Source organism: Schistocerca cancellata, chromosome 7 (assembly GCF_023864275.1).
Source record: "Schistocerca cancellata isolate TAMUIC-IGC-003103 chromosome 7, iqSchCanc2.1, whole genome shotgun sequence".
NCBI lineage: Eukaryota > Metazoa > Arthropoda > Insecta > Orthoptera > Acrididae > Schistocerca > Schistocerca cancellata.
The window spans coordinates 206,755,520-206,771,531 of NC_064632.1; positions in this window are offsets into that span (position 1 = coordinate 206,755,520).

Here is a 16,012-nt window from a genome sequence, read left to right on the forward strand (position 1 = left end):
CACCTAATGCGTACTCCCAGATAATTTATGGTATTAACTGCTTCCAGTTGCTGACCTGCTATTTTGTAGCTAAATGATAAAGGATCTATCTCTCTGTGTATTCGCAGCACATTACACTTGTCTATATTGAGATTCAATTGCCATTCCCTGCACCATGCGTCAATTCGCTGCAGATCCTCCTGAATTTCAGTACAATTTTCCATTGTTACAACCTCTCGATACACCACAGCATCATCTGCAAAAAGTCTCAGTGAACTTCCGATGTCCTCCACCAGGTCATTTATGTATATTGTGATTAGCAACGGTCCTATGCCACTCCCCTGCGGCACACCTGAAATCACTCTTACTTCGGAAGACTTCTCTCCATTGAGAATGACATGCTGCGTCCTGTTATCTAGGAACTCCTCAATCCAATCACACAATTGGTCTGATAGTCCATATGCTCTTACTTTGTTCTTTAACCGACTGTGGGGAACTGTATCGAACGCCTTGCGGAAGTCAAGAAACATGGCATCTACCTGTGAACCCGTGTCTATGGCCCTCTGAGTCTCGTGGACGAATAGCGCGAGCTGGGTTTCACATGACGGTCTTTTCGAAACCCATGCTGATTCCTACAGAGTAGATTTCTAGTCTCCAGAAAAGTCATTATACTCGAACAGAATACGTGTTCCAAAACTCTACAACTGATCGACGTTAGAGATATAGGTCTATAGTTCTGCACATCTGTTCGACGTCCCTTCTTGAAAACGGGGATGACCCGTGCCCTTTTCCAATCCTTTGGAACGCTACGCTCTTCCAGAGACCTACAGTACACCGCTGCAAGAAGGGGGGAAAGTTCATTCGCGTACGCTGTGTAAAATCGAACTGGTATCCCATCAGGTCCAGAGGCCTTTCCTCTTATGAGCGATTTTAATTGTTTCTCTATCCCTCTGTCGTCTATTTCGATATCTACCATTTTGTCATCTGTGCGACAGTCAAGAGAAGGAACTACAGTGCAGTCTTCGTCTGTGAAACAGCTTTGGAAAAAGACATTTAGTATTTCGTCCTTTAGTCTGTCATCTTCTGTTTCAGTACCATTTTGGTCACACAGTGTCTGGACATTTTTTTTTTTTGATCCACCTACCGCTTTGACATAAGACCAAAATTTCTTAGGATTTTCTGCCAAGTCAGTACATAGAACTTTACTTTCGAATTCATTGAACGCCTCTCGCATAGCCCTCCTCACACTACATTTCGCTTCGCGTAATTTTTGTTTGTCTGCATGGCTTTGGCTATGTTTATGTTTGCTGTGAAGTTCCCTTTGCTTCCGCAGCAGTTTTCTAACTCGGTTGTTGTACCACGGTGGCTATTTTCCATCTCTTACGATCTTGCTTGGCACATACTCATCTAACGCATAATGTACGACGGTTTTGAACTTTGTCCACTTATCCTCAACACTATCTGTACTTAAGACAAAACTTTTGTGTTGAGCCAACAGGTACTCTGAAATCTGCTTTTTGTCACTTTTTCTAAGCAGAAAAATCTTCCTACCCTTTTTAATATTCCTATTTACGGCTGAAATCATCGATGCCGTAACCGCTTTATGATCGCTGATTCCCTGTTTTGCGTTAACTTTTTCAAATGGTTCGGGTCTGATTGTCACCAGAAGGTCTAATATGTTATCGCCACGAGTCGGTTCTCTGTTTAACTGTTCAAGGTAGTTTTCAGATAAAGCACTTAATAACATTTCACTGGATTCTTTGTCCCTGCCACCCGTTATGAACGTTTGAGTCTCCCAGTCTATATCCGGCAAATTAAAATCTCCACCCAGAAGTATAACATGGTGGGGAAATCTACTCGAAATATTTTCCAAATTATCCTTCAGGTGCTCAGCCACAACAGCTGCTGAGCCAGGGGGCCTATAGAGACATCCAATTACCATGTCTGAGCCTGCTTTAACCGTGACCTTCACCCAAATCATTTCACATTTCGGATCTCCGTCAGTTTCCTTCGATACTATTGCACTTCTTATCGCTATAAACACGCCTCCCCCTTCACTGTCCAGCCTGTCTCTGCGGTATACGTTCCAATCTGAGTTTAGGATTTCATTACTGTTTACGTCTGGTTTCAGCCAACTTTCTGTCCCTAGTACTATATGGGCGTTGTGACCGTTTATTAACGAGAGCAGTTCTGGGACCTTTCTATAGACGCTCCTGCAGTTTACTATTAGCACATTAATATTGTTATTCCCTGTTGCATTTTGCCTACTCCTACCTTGCCGCGTTTCAGGAGGCGTCTTGTCGGTCCTAGGGAGGGGATTCTCTAACCTAAGAAACCCCCATGTGCACTCCATGTATCGCAGAAGCTGCCTCGTCCTGGCCTACTTAAAAAGGAACCAGCTTGAATATGAGCTTCAATTACGCGTTGCTGAGTTAGCAGTGAGGTTGCGCGCATTCTTGGCCAGCCTGATTCATATCTCTTCCGACCTGATTGGCGAGGTAGGTGCAGTGCTTTCTACTTGTTCTACTGCTCTCAGTGAGCTTAGTCGCAACATTCAATTTCTTGTGGCGGATCAGCTGAGTCGGAGGAAGAGACCGAGAGGGGTGGCGACGCCCAGGACTTGTGAGGTAGGCCAGGGTGCCAGTATGCGCTCTAGCCATTGACCAACTGCCCCAGGTTGAAGACCTGTTATGGATGATTGTCCGTTCTGAGATTCATGCTGATGCCTTTGAAGGTTCCCCAATCTGTAATAATGCGTTAATTATATCCTTGAACCGAAGTTCGCTGAGAAGGGTACTTTCGAAAATACTTCAGGAACGGGGTACTCTAGGAGATCTGAGGTGTCATGTGATGCAGCTTAAGTTATCAATATGGATCTGTAATGAATCGGACAGTGATCATTATTGGCAGGTAGAAGGCCACTGTGTGTGCCATGTAGTTGCCGCTTTGCAGATGATTGTCACAGAACATGACAGTGTGCTCAATGTTCCAGGGCATGTGACCAGAAGATTGGTCACAGACTGCATTCACCCAGAATCTTACTACGTTTTCTTAACCAAACGAATTGTCTTCGATAGAGGTTTTGAAGTTTGAAGACAAGCATTCCAACCAGAAAAAGGGGTTAGAGTCCGAATTCAAAGGGCAAGGTAGCAATCCATCGGTTACCTTTTGAACCTTCTGGTCGTAAAGTACACTCCTGGAAATTGAAATAAGAACACCATGAATTCATTGTCCCAGGAAGGGGAAACTTTATTGACACATTCCTGGGGTCAGATACATCACATGATCACACTGACAGAACCACAGGCACATAGACACAGGCAACAGAGCATGCACAATGTCGGCACTAGTACAGTGTATATCCACCTTTCGCAGCAATGCAGGCTGCTATTCTCCCATGGAGACGATCGTAGAGATGCTGGATGTAGTCCTGTGGAACGGCTTGCCATGCCATTTCCACCTGGCGCCTCAATTGGACCAGCGTTCGTGCTGGACGTGCAGACCGCGTGAGACGACGCTTCATCCAGTCCCAAACATGCTCAATGGGGGACAGATCCGGAGATCTTGCTGGCCAGGGTAGTTGACTTACACCTTCTAGAGCACGTTGGGTGGCACGGGATACATGCGGACGTGCATTGTCCTGTTGGAACAGCAAGTTCCCTTGCCGGTCTAGGAATAGTAGAATGATGGGTTCGATGACGGTTTAGATGTACCGTGCACTATTCAGTGTCCCCTCGACGATCACCAGTGGTGTACGGCCAGTGTAGGAGATCGCTCCCCACACCATGATGCCGGGTGTTGGCCCTGTGTGCCTCGGTCGTATGCAGTCCTGATTGTGGCGCTCACCTGCACGACGCCAAACACGCATACGACCATCATTGGCACCAAGGCAGAAGCGACTCTCATCGCTGAAGACGACACGTCTCCATTCGTCCCTCCATTCACGCCTGTCGCGACACCACTGGAGGCGGGCTGCACGATGTTGGGGCGTGAGCGGAAGACGGCCTAACGGTGTGCGGGACCGTAGCCCAGCTTCATGGAGACGGTTGCGAATGGTCCTCGCCGATACCCCAGGAGCAACAGTGTCCCTAATTTGCTGGGAAGTGGCGGTGCGGTCCCCTACGGCACTGCGTAGGATCCTACGGTCTTGGCATGCATCCGTGCGTCGCTGCGGTCCGGTCCCAGGTCAATGGGCACGTGCACCTTCCGCCGACCACTGGCGACAACATCGATGTACTGTGGAGACCTCACGCCCCACGTGTTGAGCAATTCGGCGGTACGTCCACCCGGCCTCCAGCATGCCCACTATACACGCTCCCTCAAAGTCCGTCAACTGCACATACGGTTCACGTCCACACTGTCGCGACATGCTACCAGTGTTAAAGACTGCGATGGAGCTCCGTATGCCACGGCAAACTGGCTGACACTGACGGCGGCGATGCACAAATGCTGCGCAGCTAGCGCCATTCGACGGCCAACACCGCAGTTCCTGGTGTGTCTGCTGTGCCGTGCGTGTGATCATTGCTTGTACAGCCCTCTCGCAGTGTCCGGAGCAAGTATGGTGGGTCTGACACACTGGTGTCAATGTGTTCTTTTTTCCATTTCCAGGAGTGTATATTTCCGATGGGGAAATGGGATCATCTGGTGCCTGACTGTTCAGTCGAGAGAGTCTCGAGATCTAATAGATGGCGCCATATGCGCCAGACTGAGACCGGTCGTCGCAAACCTCCTAGCTGACTCGCTCGTGTCCGCGGCATTAACGGTTGTTCCTTGCTGTATGTTTGTGTTCGACTTAACTAGGAACGAGTCTGTGGCCTGGCAGTTCAATTTCTTTGTTAGATTACCATTTCTATTTGGAATGTGGTGGGTTATGTAGAATTCCTCTTATGCATACCACTCTTCAGAGATGTCGTGCAGTTAATGGCTAAGTGTTGCCTCTGATAGGTGAGGTGTCAGGAAAATTATCCATTTGTGATTTTTCATGGCTAATTAAATTGGTTGTCATTAAGAATTTGTCCGTGAATTACTCCTTGTTTGCGAACTGGGTTAGTGCTTGATTTGGCGAGTAAGACTACTTCCAGTCAGTTTTGATCTTTGGAAAAAATGGTCCTTTGTACTTGTCGTAGCAGTGACAAGGTCAACCTACTTAACTCATGTCAATTTGAGTTCATTGTTAACCATCTGGAGCAACGTTAGGCTGGCCAGCTGTTGAAGATCTTTGGAGACTATCCCAATGTCCTCGCTAACCGCTTAGGTGCAATGGACAAAATTTAGTACAAAATTTGTTTATCGGATAATGCCTGTGTTACAAGCTCCATTTCGTCCCCCCCCCCCCAAAAAAAGACAAGAGGATATTGCGATGAAGGTGAAGCAAATGTCAAAGGATGGGGTTATCAGGCCATCCAAATCGCCTTATGAATCACTCATTTTTCTCTTGTTCCCAATGGACAAGGCAAGGATTTTAGTCCGGTTGTCAATTATAGGGCCCTTAACCAATAGGTCGTCCTTGAATCCTTGCGGTTGCCCGATTTAAACGTTTCACGTAGTTCTCGGGGACCAGCTATTTTACAGTACTTGATCTTAACGAAGCCTATTATCAGATACCGCTTACTGAGGACTCCAGGCAGGTGACCGCATTTTGAACCGACTGAAACTTCTATTCGTCCAATCGAGTTTCTTTCGGCTCATCTACTGGGTTAACGGTCTTGTCTTTTGGACCATCTGTTGGGCTGTCTCTTGTTTATCTGGGTGTATAACTACCTCGGCAACGTTCTCATATATAGTAGTTGTTTTGACCAGCATATATGTCATATTGAGGGGATGTTATCCAGGGCTTTGGGCAGCTGGGTTAATGGTTCAGGCTTTTAAAGCCACCCTAGCTAGAAGTTAGATCTCCTTCCTGAGGCATCTAATTTCAGAGAACGGGATGAGGATTGACCAAGAGCGCACCTCCATCTTGCGACGATTCCCAACCCCCAAAAATAAATCGGCAATAGCTCGGTTTATTGGCATCACCAATTATTTCCGTAAATTTTCTCCACATTTTTGCCCTGCTTGCCGCCCCTCTTCATAGTTCAGAAGAACGGAGAGCCATTCGTTTCGGGACAGATTCATGAGTCTGCCTCTGAGGCCACTAAATATGCCTTGAATAACCCTCCAGTCTTGGCCACTCCACACTTTCAAAAGGCTTTTATGGTCCAGATCGTCGTCTCTAATCCTGGTATTGCCGCTTTTCTACTGCTGGAATGTTCTGTGGAGAACCGTACTGTAGCCTACACTTCTAGCAGTCTGACACCAGTTGAATTATAGGCTTTGAGTGAGGCTTGGGCCATACTCTTTGCACTCGAAAAAGAGTGGAGCATAGGGAGCTTATCTCGAAAGTGACAATCAGGCATTAAGATGGGTCCTGGTCCATCCCTGAAAAACTGGGAGAATTGCTAGGTGGGCACTGCACATATCCGCATTCCGCGTTTGGGTGCAGCATATACGAGGGGCTGACAAACAGGTGGCCAACGTACTTTGCTGGATGTTTCGGAAAGGCGATGAGGAGGTAACTGAATGTAACACAGTATCTGGGGAACTGGATGGTGCCATCTTAGTCAATTTCCTGGAGCTCTTTTGTGATTGCAGCATTAAGCGGAACTGGGACCACGATCTGTGCACTATTAGGAAGCATCTACTTGCTGGGAAGCAGGTGCCAGGGAATCTGTTCATTAGGGGAACTTTGTGTCGTGAGGTTGGGAGACCACCTGAGCCGAGAGCTTTTTCTCCATGGATCTTGTCCCATCCACTTTTCGCTACTTTCGTGACTCCTTTCTCGGGGACCATTTGGGAATCCACAAGACCATCACTAAGATGAAACAACACATACCTGTGACATTGTTGAGTGATAATGTGAGATGATTAGTGGGAGAATGGAAACTACACTCCTGGAATTGGAAAAAAGAACACATTGACACCGGTGTGTCAGACCCACCATACTTGCTCCGGACACTGCGAGACGGCTGTACAAGCAATGATCACACGCACGGCACAGCGGACACACCAGGAACCGCGGTGTTGGCCGTCGAATGGCGCTAGCTGCGCAGCATTTGTGCACCGCCGCCGTCAGTGTCAGCCAGTTTGCCGTGGCATACGGAGCTCCATCGCAGTCTTTAACACTGGTAGCATGCCGCGACAGCGTGGACGTGAACCGTATGTGCAGTTGACGGACTTTGAGCGAGGGCGTATAGTGGGCATGCGGGAGGCCGGGTGGACGTACCGCCGAATTGCTCAACACGTGGGGCGTGAGGTCTCCACAGTACATCGATGTTGTCGCCAGTGGTCGGCGGAAGGTGCACGTGCCCGTCGACCTGGGACCGGACCGCAGCGACGCACGGATGCACGCCAAGACCGTAGGATCCTACGCAGTGCCGTAGGGGACCGCACCGCCACTTCCCAGCAAATTAGGGACACTGTTGCTCCTGGGGTATCGGCGAGGACCATTCGCAACCGTCTCCATGAAGCTGGGCTACGGTCCCGCACACCGTTAGGCCGTATTCCGCTCACGCCCCAACATCGTACAGCCCGCCTCCAGTGGTGTCGCGACAGGCGTGAATGGAGGGACGAATGGAGACGTGTCGTCTTCAGCGATGAGAGTCGCTTCTGCCTTGGTGCCAATGATGGTCGTATGCGTGTTTGGCGCCGTGCAGGTGAGCGCCACAATCAGGACTGCATACGACCGAGGCACACAGGGCCAACACCCGGCATCATGGTGTGGGGAGCGATCTCCTACACTGGCCGTACACCACTGGTGATCGTCGAGGGGACACTGAATAGTGCACGGTACATCCAAACCGTCATCGAACCCATCGTTCTACCATTCATAGACCGGCAAGGGAACTTGCTGTTCCAACAGGACAATGCACGTCCGCATGTATCCCGTGCCACCCAACGTGCTCTAGAAGGTGTAAGTCAACTACCCTGGCCAGGAAGATCTCCGGATCTGTCCCCCATTGAGCATGTTTGGGACTGGATGAAGCGTCGTCTCACGCGGTCTGCACGTCCAGCACGAACGCTGGTCCAATTGAGGCGCCAGGTGGAAATGGCATGGCAAGCCGTTCCACAGGACTACATCCAGCATCTCTACGATCGTCTCCATGGGAGAATAGCAGCCTGCATTGCTGCGAAAGGTGGATATACACTGTACTAGTGCCGACATTGTGCATGCTCTGTTGCCTGTGTCTATGTGCCTGTGGTTCTGTCAGTGTGATCATGTGATGTATCTGACCCCAGGAATGTGTCAATAAAGTTTCCCCTTCCTGGGACAATGAATTCACGGTGTTCTTATTTCAATTTCCAGGAGTGTATGAACAATTGTAAAGCCTAATCACAACTAATCCAAGAGCCTCCTTTGATCAGATAGAGAACAAACCTGATGAACAAGTTATTCATCGATTACATGCCCCTCCCCCCTACCCCAGGAAGGCCAGGAATCGTTACATATTGGTTCTTATCGATGGCTTTTCCTAGTCCAGCTAGCTTATTACCAGCAGGGGGTTACAGACGCAATTACTATCTACCATTTTTCTAAGGCGTGTTCTATAATTGGTCTTCCCAGGGCCTTTGTCAGTGGTAGTGCACCAGCTGTTGTTTCAAAATAGTTATAGAGCTTTTGGTTTCAGAATGTCATTAGACATATTACCACAACACATTGCTATCCCCAAACCTCGTTTGCTGAGAGAGTAAACAGGAACATTAAGGTCGCTCTCCTCATGCATCGTACTAAGACCCTCATAACAAGTGGTCTGCCTCGCTCCTGTGAATCAACCTTGTCCCTATCTCTGCCCAGTATGAGGCTATGAATGCACTCCCGCGTCGCTAATGTTTGCTTAATCACTCAATTCCGCCTTGCCCAGTTTAAGCTATATTAACTTCCTTTTCCCAAAAAAGATCAAACTGGAGGTTATTCAGGTGAATTGAGACAGGGATAGGCAAAAATTTCCAATTGGCTCACCACCGATGAGCCAAGTGCTATAATGAGAGGAGGCAGCCAGCTGATGATAAAGTCAGGGATAGAATTTTTCTTCGTAATTTCGGCTCAGGGAACGGTAGCGATGCTGGTGTTTCCAGGAAGCTTCCACCACATTTTCTAGGACGTTATCAGGTCCTCCTGGTGCTGGATCCCGTTAAACTATTAGTCTATAATGTAGATAGCGGTAGGACCTCATGAGTACACATCAGTCAGATTCTCCAGCCCATTCTCCTCTTCCCTCCACCCCTTTGTCAGGAAAAAGCTGCAGAGGGGGTTGGTTATTGTTTCAGTGGGGGAGGCTGAGTCGTAAAGACTCATATAGATATCTCCTCCAGTGGACTTCCACTGCTTCGTTTACCCTCTGGTCGTTTGGCGGCTCTGCCATCGTGCTGTGGTCAATGGGCCGAATATTCGCAGTGCGGGAGTCTTGTTCGGACAGCAGTGGGAGGATATTGGGTCTCCGAGCTGAAGTCTTCAGGATGATAGTTGGTCAATTGTGCAAGAAGTGACCAAAGGCTCTGTTTTGCGAGACACTAGTGGCTATTGGTTTTCCATCGAAATTGTGTCGCTGCCACAATCCATTGTGTTGTCAGCCACTGAAGTGACTGCATGGTAACAAGCTGTCAGTTGGCGATTCACTTGGGACCTTGTAACTTGGTTACGGTTACTTATTCTATGAATGAGAACAACTCTGTAAGGTGAAATGACAAATTTATTGTCGCAGCAATTTTAGCACAAAATAACACGCTTTTACACGGTTTTCTATTTGACAACAGAACAACAGTTGTCAGAATAATGCATCTCACCAACATCAAAAATGAAATAATCCTATACATAACAGTTTTAAATTTTCTCTCTCAGAAGGAATATTAATCCTAAACACAACAATATTAAAGTTTAATCAGAAGTTTCTTTACAAAATTGTTCCTACATATACGGTATGATGTTGGTCAGTACTACAAAAATCGTCCGACTCTGGTTCAAAGTTCAGTACTGTTTAGGAAGACAATCATATCTACTGTGGATAGTTACTTATGTGACAAATAGAGCGAAAGATTACCCAAGGCCGCTCGAGTTTACAGTGGTCGCAAGCTGTGAACCAACAAAGTTTACACCTCTGTACACGGTATTTACCTTAAGCTGCAACGAGCTGCCGTCTGCTAGGCCGCTATCTTCCTATAAAACTAATCAGACCTTTGCTGAACTTTCGAGCAGAAACTTTCCCTATGTTACGAGTTATGTGAGAAAACATGTACTCAATCCTAGGCTTAGTATGTGGCGATATACACGCACATGGTTGGAGCAGTGTAAATATTACAGTGCCCACCCAGTACTCGAAAGAACAGTTAACTAAATGGTTGTTTCGCTTCTCCACAGTTGGAGCTGAATGTTGCTACAGCTGATTTCTAGCTGGATTTCAGCCACTGTGAACGCAGTGTTCACACACATTTCTTCTCTGCGTTGAACAGAGCGTTACGCGCTCCGTTTTGCAGTTGACGCCAGTTCAGAGAAGAGTCACGGGAAATTTCTCTCTTGTCTTACTAATGCTTAAACTGCCTCCCCACCTGGGTTCACACGTTCTTCACGTCACGACCTTTTCGGCCAATTGAAGCGTTCCTCTTATTTTGTGGAAACTCTCTGTACCAACGTCCCTTGTCCCTCGTATTAAACTGTGTCGAAACTTCTGTATTTTTCTCCTAGTGCGTTTCCGCCAGTCGGATGTTTTGTGCCCGTTCTAGACATCTGAAGTACATTGACCTTCACGTGTGTTGCACTTGCTGGACACATGATGAGAATGCGTCACTGGTTTTGTTGGTAACCCGTTGGAATTCTGGAATGCACCTTTCTAAAGATTTTTTTCTGTCCCTCTGCAGATGTGCCGCTACACACATTTCTCCCACCTGAATCACCTGGTTGGGTCGTTGACTTTCCACCTGCCACTCCTTTAGGTGGTTTCCCTGGTAACCCCTGCAGCACACCTTCACTTCTGCCCTTGCCCCGCTGGCTTTCAAACTAAATCACCTTTTACTGCTTGTTCCACCTTCCACTCAAAGACATGCATTATATAGGAACAGTGTTTGAATTACCATTGATTGACTGTCATCCCTTTTTGCATTAGATACTGATAGGCAAATTTGCTAATAAATGCAGAATTCGTTACGTGTCATATTCACCTTCCTGTTGCGATTTATAAAGCTCTCATGTAAAGTGTGGTCTAACCTTCATTTATTCTGCCACCTTACGTATCCTCCTCCCTCTGCCAAATTCTGTGCTCGGTCATCAATAGTTGAGAAATTGATTGATGTCAGAGCAAAATTGGTTGCAACTTCTGACTGTAGCAGTTGACGTATTTACTGACCTACTTCCTATTTTAATATTTTATATAATTTAAACAGTGGTTCGATTCAGTATCCTTCTTTTACCTTGCACATGATTTTCTGATCTTTTGTAGAGTTCTATTGAACTAATGTAAGGAGTTTTTTCTCCCAACTATAGTAGACTACATTTTAAAATATTATTGCAATTCAAACTATGTGAGTATATATTTGTAAATTTGTATCATCTCTATAATCCCCTTTTTTATTTTGGACACTGATCTATTTTGTTTAGCTAATTTATGTTAAATGATGATGGAGATGTATTAAAGTTGAGGAAACATTCATTTAATATTATCCTTTCCTTTTATAATAAATGTTACTTTTCTCTAGCTTTTCTATTACTCATAACCGAAAACGTGTTTAATTCTTACAGCTAAGCTTTATAGGCTATAATTGAACCTTTTTCATGATTTTAAAGGCATAATCCTATTTCTGAATCTTTATACATTCTCCAAAAAATCTTAATTCAATGCATCATGACTTTACAAAATTAATAAACTTGACTTTCTTCAAACACTGAATTTTTAATCCTAATCTTACTTTACAAAATTTACATTGACATCATGAAATAGCTAAACCCATTCATAGTTATCTATCCTATATATTTTTAATGAACACATTACACTAGAATCTTAACCCTCCAAACTATTAATATCAGGTTTTCATTAACTTAAACATGTTGAAAAAAAAACATGCAATATAAGAAAATATTATTGACCTGTCAAGATAAACTACAAAAAAAAACATCGTTAATAAAGATCTAGAGCTAGCACATAAAAATTTTGCACATTCACATATTTTTTAAACACAATAAATATTTTAATCGTTTCTCTTTTGTTCAGATAGTAGTCTGCGACAGACAGCTCTTTCTCCTATCTTTAACATGGTTCACTTTTTTCCTTCAATGTTTCAACGTGTTTTCGTCGAACGTGGAATGACGGTCGGCTGTGTGCCTCACCGGGTCTCCGTTGAACATGGGATGATGTTTGGTATGCGTGTCGCTGCGTTTCCGTTCAGTATGGCATGACGGTCGGCAGAGAGAAAGGTCTCTGAAGGTCTGAGAGCTCGTGAATGCATGGTAGTCATTGTTCCATGATGTATATGCCTATGATGCTGTTGTATTGGTGATACATTTTTGCAGCCTTAACTCTAACGCTTCAACATACGTTGAATCCTTGAATTCTTATGCCAGTTAACTGCTGGACGTTTCGTCTGTAGATTTCCATACGAGTTGTTATCTCCCATTTTTCGGTATGACATCTGCATGTGTTGCAATTTGCCATAAAGAATATCGAATATTTATGCCGTTAGAACACTCAAATTGGATTGTCGTTGGTAGTTAAATACAATAATGGCCTTTTATGGGAAGGGATTTGAATAGGTTTCTTGATTTCTTCTGGTCCAGGCTCTTCTTTCTTCCAAATCTTCTGTGTTGTGTCATCTACTCTTGGTGCCTCTTCCTGTCTTCTTACTTGTGTCTTATTTCTTCTCTGGACCGGGAATTAGGATTGAAGACCTGTTTAACATCGTTATCCTTTATCCGTTCTTATAGCGTCTTCCAGGCAGTTGTGTACTCTTCATTGTAGTCGGTTGTTCATCTAGATAAGTTGAACAGCCTTCCATCTTTTTCTTGTTCCGTCCTAGGAGTGCTCAGGGACTGTTATGCAGTTGTTGATTTTCGTATGGTCTGATGGCAGTTTCCGCTATTCTGCACGTTGAGTTACAGAAACAAGTTTCTTCTTCTTCCTGTATTGAATCTAAGCCTCCGCTCGTCCTCGCCGTAATATGTCCGCCCTCGTTCCGGTTCGGTGGATATTCTTTATCATGCTGTTTTGAATAGTTTGTGATATAAGTGACAAGTGTCGAACACTTTCGCAAAACCATTGTTATTACGTTTGTGTGTGACTTTTGTAAGAATAAAGCTCACGTCAGGGTACATGCTGATTGTATTCAGGCTGCGCTGTATCTCTCCAAACCTTTCACAGAGGAGAAATCCTCTAGGAACGTTGTTTCCACCAAGGCCTGTTCTTTTTTTACCTCGTAAGGTGACATATCAGGCACTCACGCTCGGTATTCCTTTCTCTGACGCCTAACCGCTCGCCTCAGTCTCGTCGTCGATCTGGCTGCAATGATGCCGCACCTTGGCTGATGACTTCATATTTAATACAATTTCTCCCTGATGTGATAATTTTACTTTCCTTACATCCTGACCTTTTCTTCTGTTTTCTCAGTTATCTTATATTATTTTAACCCTTACTCCCTTATATTACGCTATCAACTTTACAAATATTAAACAATTTTTACATGACTTTACAAAAAGTATCATTAATTTTATCAAATACATCTTACTATACTTAGCTTCCTCCTTTTTTCTTATTTAACTTAATTCTCCCATAAGATAAACGTCATCGTTCCCTGATCTTCATCACGATGGATAGCAAGAGGGAGATTGATGGTGATGACGATTAGTGGGTTAGTGAATTTCAAATTATTTACTTAATTTTTAGTTTTCTAATTACAAGTATATTATGCTATTTCGAAAACTTCGTACCTTGACTCTGAATCCAGCGTCTTTTTCTCTGGAGTCCCTTCTTTATTGTCCTTAGCTGTAATATAACTTCAAAATACACATTGTCTCTACTACCGCCTATCAAAAATCGTCTCTATTGATCTGTTGCATTGCTTTTAAAGTTCTGATGATATCTTCTCTCAGTTGTTCTTATCCCTTGTTCCTTTTTTTCTCGAAAGCAAGCTTTTATTCTCCTATCTTTCTTCATCATACCCTTCCATATAGAAATCTTTTCTGGGTTAACCTAACATCCTACCGATTTTCGTCCTTCCACGAAATAACGCGTTTCTTGCTTAACTTAATATTTTAATTCTCTTTCCTAATTATTACCTCCTAACGACTTCTTATACCTATTTCAATATCAGATTGTGGTAACTTCCACAAATCGTAGATGCTTCGCATATCCCCCAAAATATCTCCTCAATTGTATGTCCACTGTCCTCGACGGAAGAAATTAAAATGCCTGTCTTCTTCTCCCGCAATCATTTATTTCCTACCTACTTCTTCACTTCTTTTCTTCTACGAAAATCAACTTCCCCCTCCTTCACACTACTTCTTTAAGAAAGAATCTACTACTACATGGTTAAACTATTCACACGGTGATCCCTGTTTTTCTCCTTACGTTCAACTCTTTCCCCAGAACACATCTATTTTGCAGGAGAATTACGTTAGTTGTTAATTTCCTGTCTTTTCATCATCATTATTCTTTCACATTCTTACGAAATTTATTTTATTTAATTTACTGACATAAGTACAAATTAAGTTTTATCTTTATGCATTTTGCTCTCTTTCCTACTGTTTGATTCGAGGACATTTAATACAACCAAATTCTGGAGTGGAGTTATTGTGTTTCCTTTTGTCTAACCTTTGTATAACTTTATATGACTCACGTGGTGCAACCCTAGTGCTTTTCCTGTCTTTGGGTTAATCAATTCGACAGCATTATCATGGACAAATTTACTCACTTCCATGGAGCCTCTGTATACAGAAAAGAATTTTTTGCTTTGTTGTTTCCCCTTGCTAGAGATGTGGTGTGTTCTTACTAGTACCTTTCGTCCTGATAAAAATGCTCGTGTGTTTGCCGTTCTGTCCACTCGGTTCTTTCTCTTAAATGCAGCAGCTTTCAGATTGGTCAGTCCTAATTTTACTACATGCTGATGCTGTACACGGAGTACTGGAGGGAATTTAATTATTCCTCGGGATTTATCTGGTGGTGGTTTATTTTTAAGAACAGTAATTGGACGTAACAACGTACTGTTAGGTGGAATTTCATTTATGATATCTTGGAAGTCAGACAAATGTCTGTCCCATGTATTATGCTGCTTACTACAGTACAAATGACAGAGGGTTCCTAAATCTTTCATCGTTCGTGTAGCTGGGTTGGCGCTTGGTTTGTACCTGTAAATGTAAATAGGTTTACTTTTATGTCGTCGTAGAGTGTTTTGCGATTGTGCTGAACGATATTTCCCTGCATTGCCCAATAGCATTTTACCGCCTCGACTAACTTCTCGAAGGAAATCTCGTGTCACTTTGCTTATGCTCCTCCCTGTTGCTTTCTTCAAGGGTGTAAATGTCACGTATTTTGAAGGTAGTTCTAGGACTACAAGAATGAATACGTGACCTCTCTGTGTACGTACTGGACTCATGAGATCTGTTGCTGCTATTTGTCTTAAATTCTTCGTAATGATAGGGAATATTGGTGGTCTCATTTGAAATGTTTCATGCTTAGCTCTCTGGCAGTTGTTGCATTGAGCTAGATTCTGTCTGATTCTTCGCTCCATATTTGCGAAGTGACAAGACATCTTTAATTTAAAAAAAAAAAACATTTCTTTGGTGCAAAAGTCTGTTACTCAAATGAGTATAACAAATGTACTTGTTTATCAATTCCTGTGGTATGCATGCGACCCATAAACTTGTATTTGTGTCACATCTGTAGAATAAGACATTGTCCCTTATGAGATAAAATTGTCTACTGTCCCGTGATTCCATGTTCTTTTACTTAATTTTTATTTTAGCTAGGTCTGGGTATTTGTCCTGTTCCCTACCCAACTGTTTCAAACAATTGATAATGTA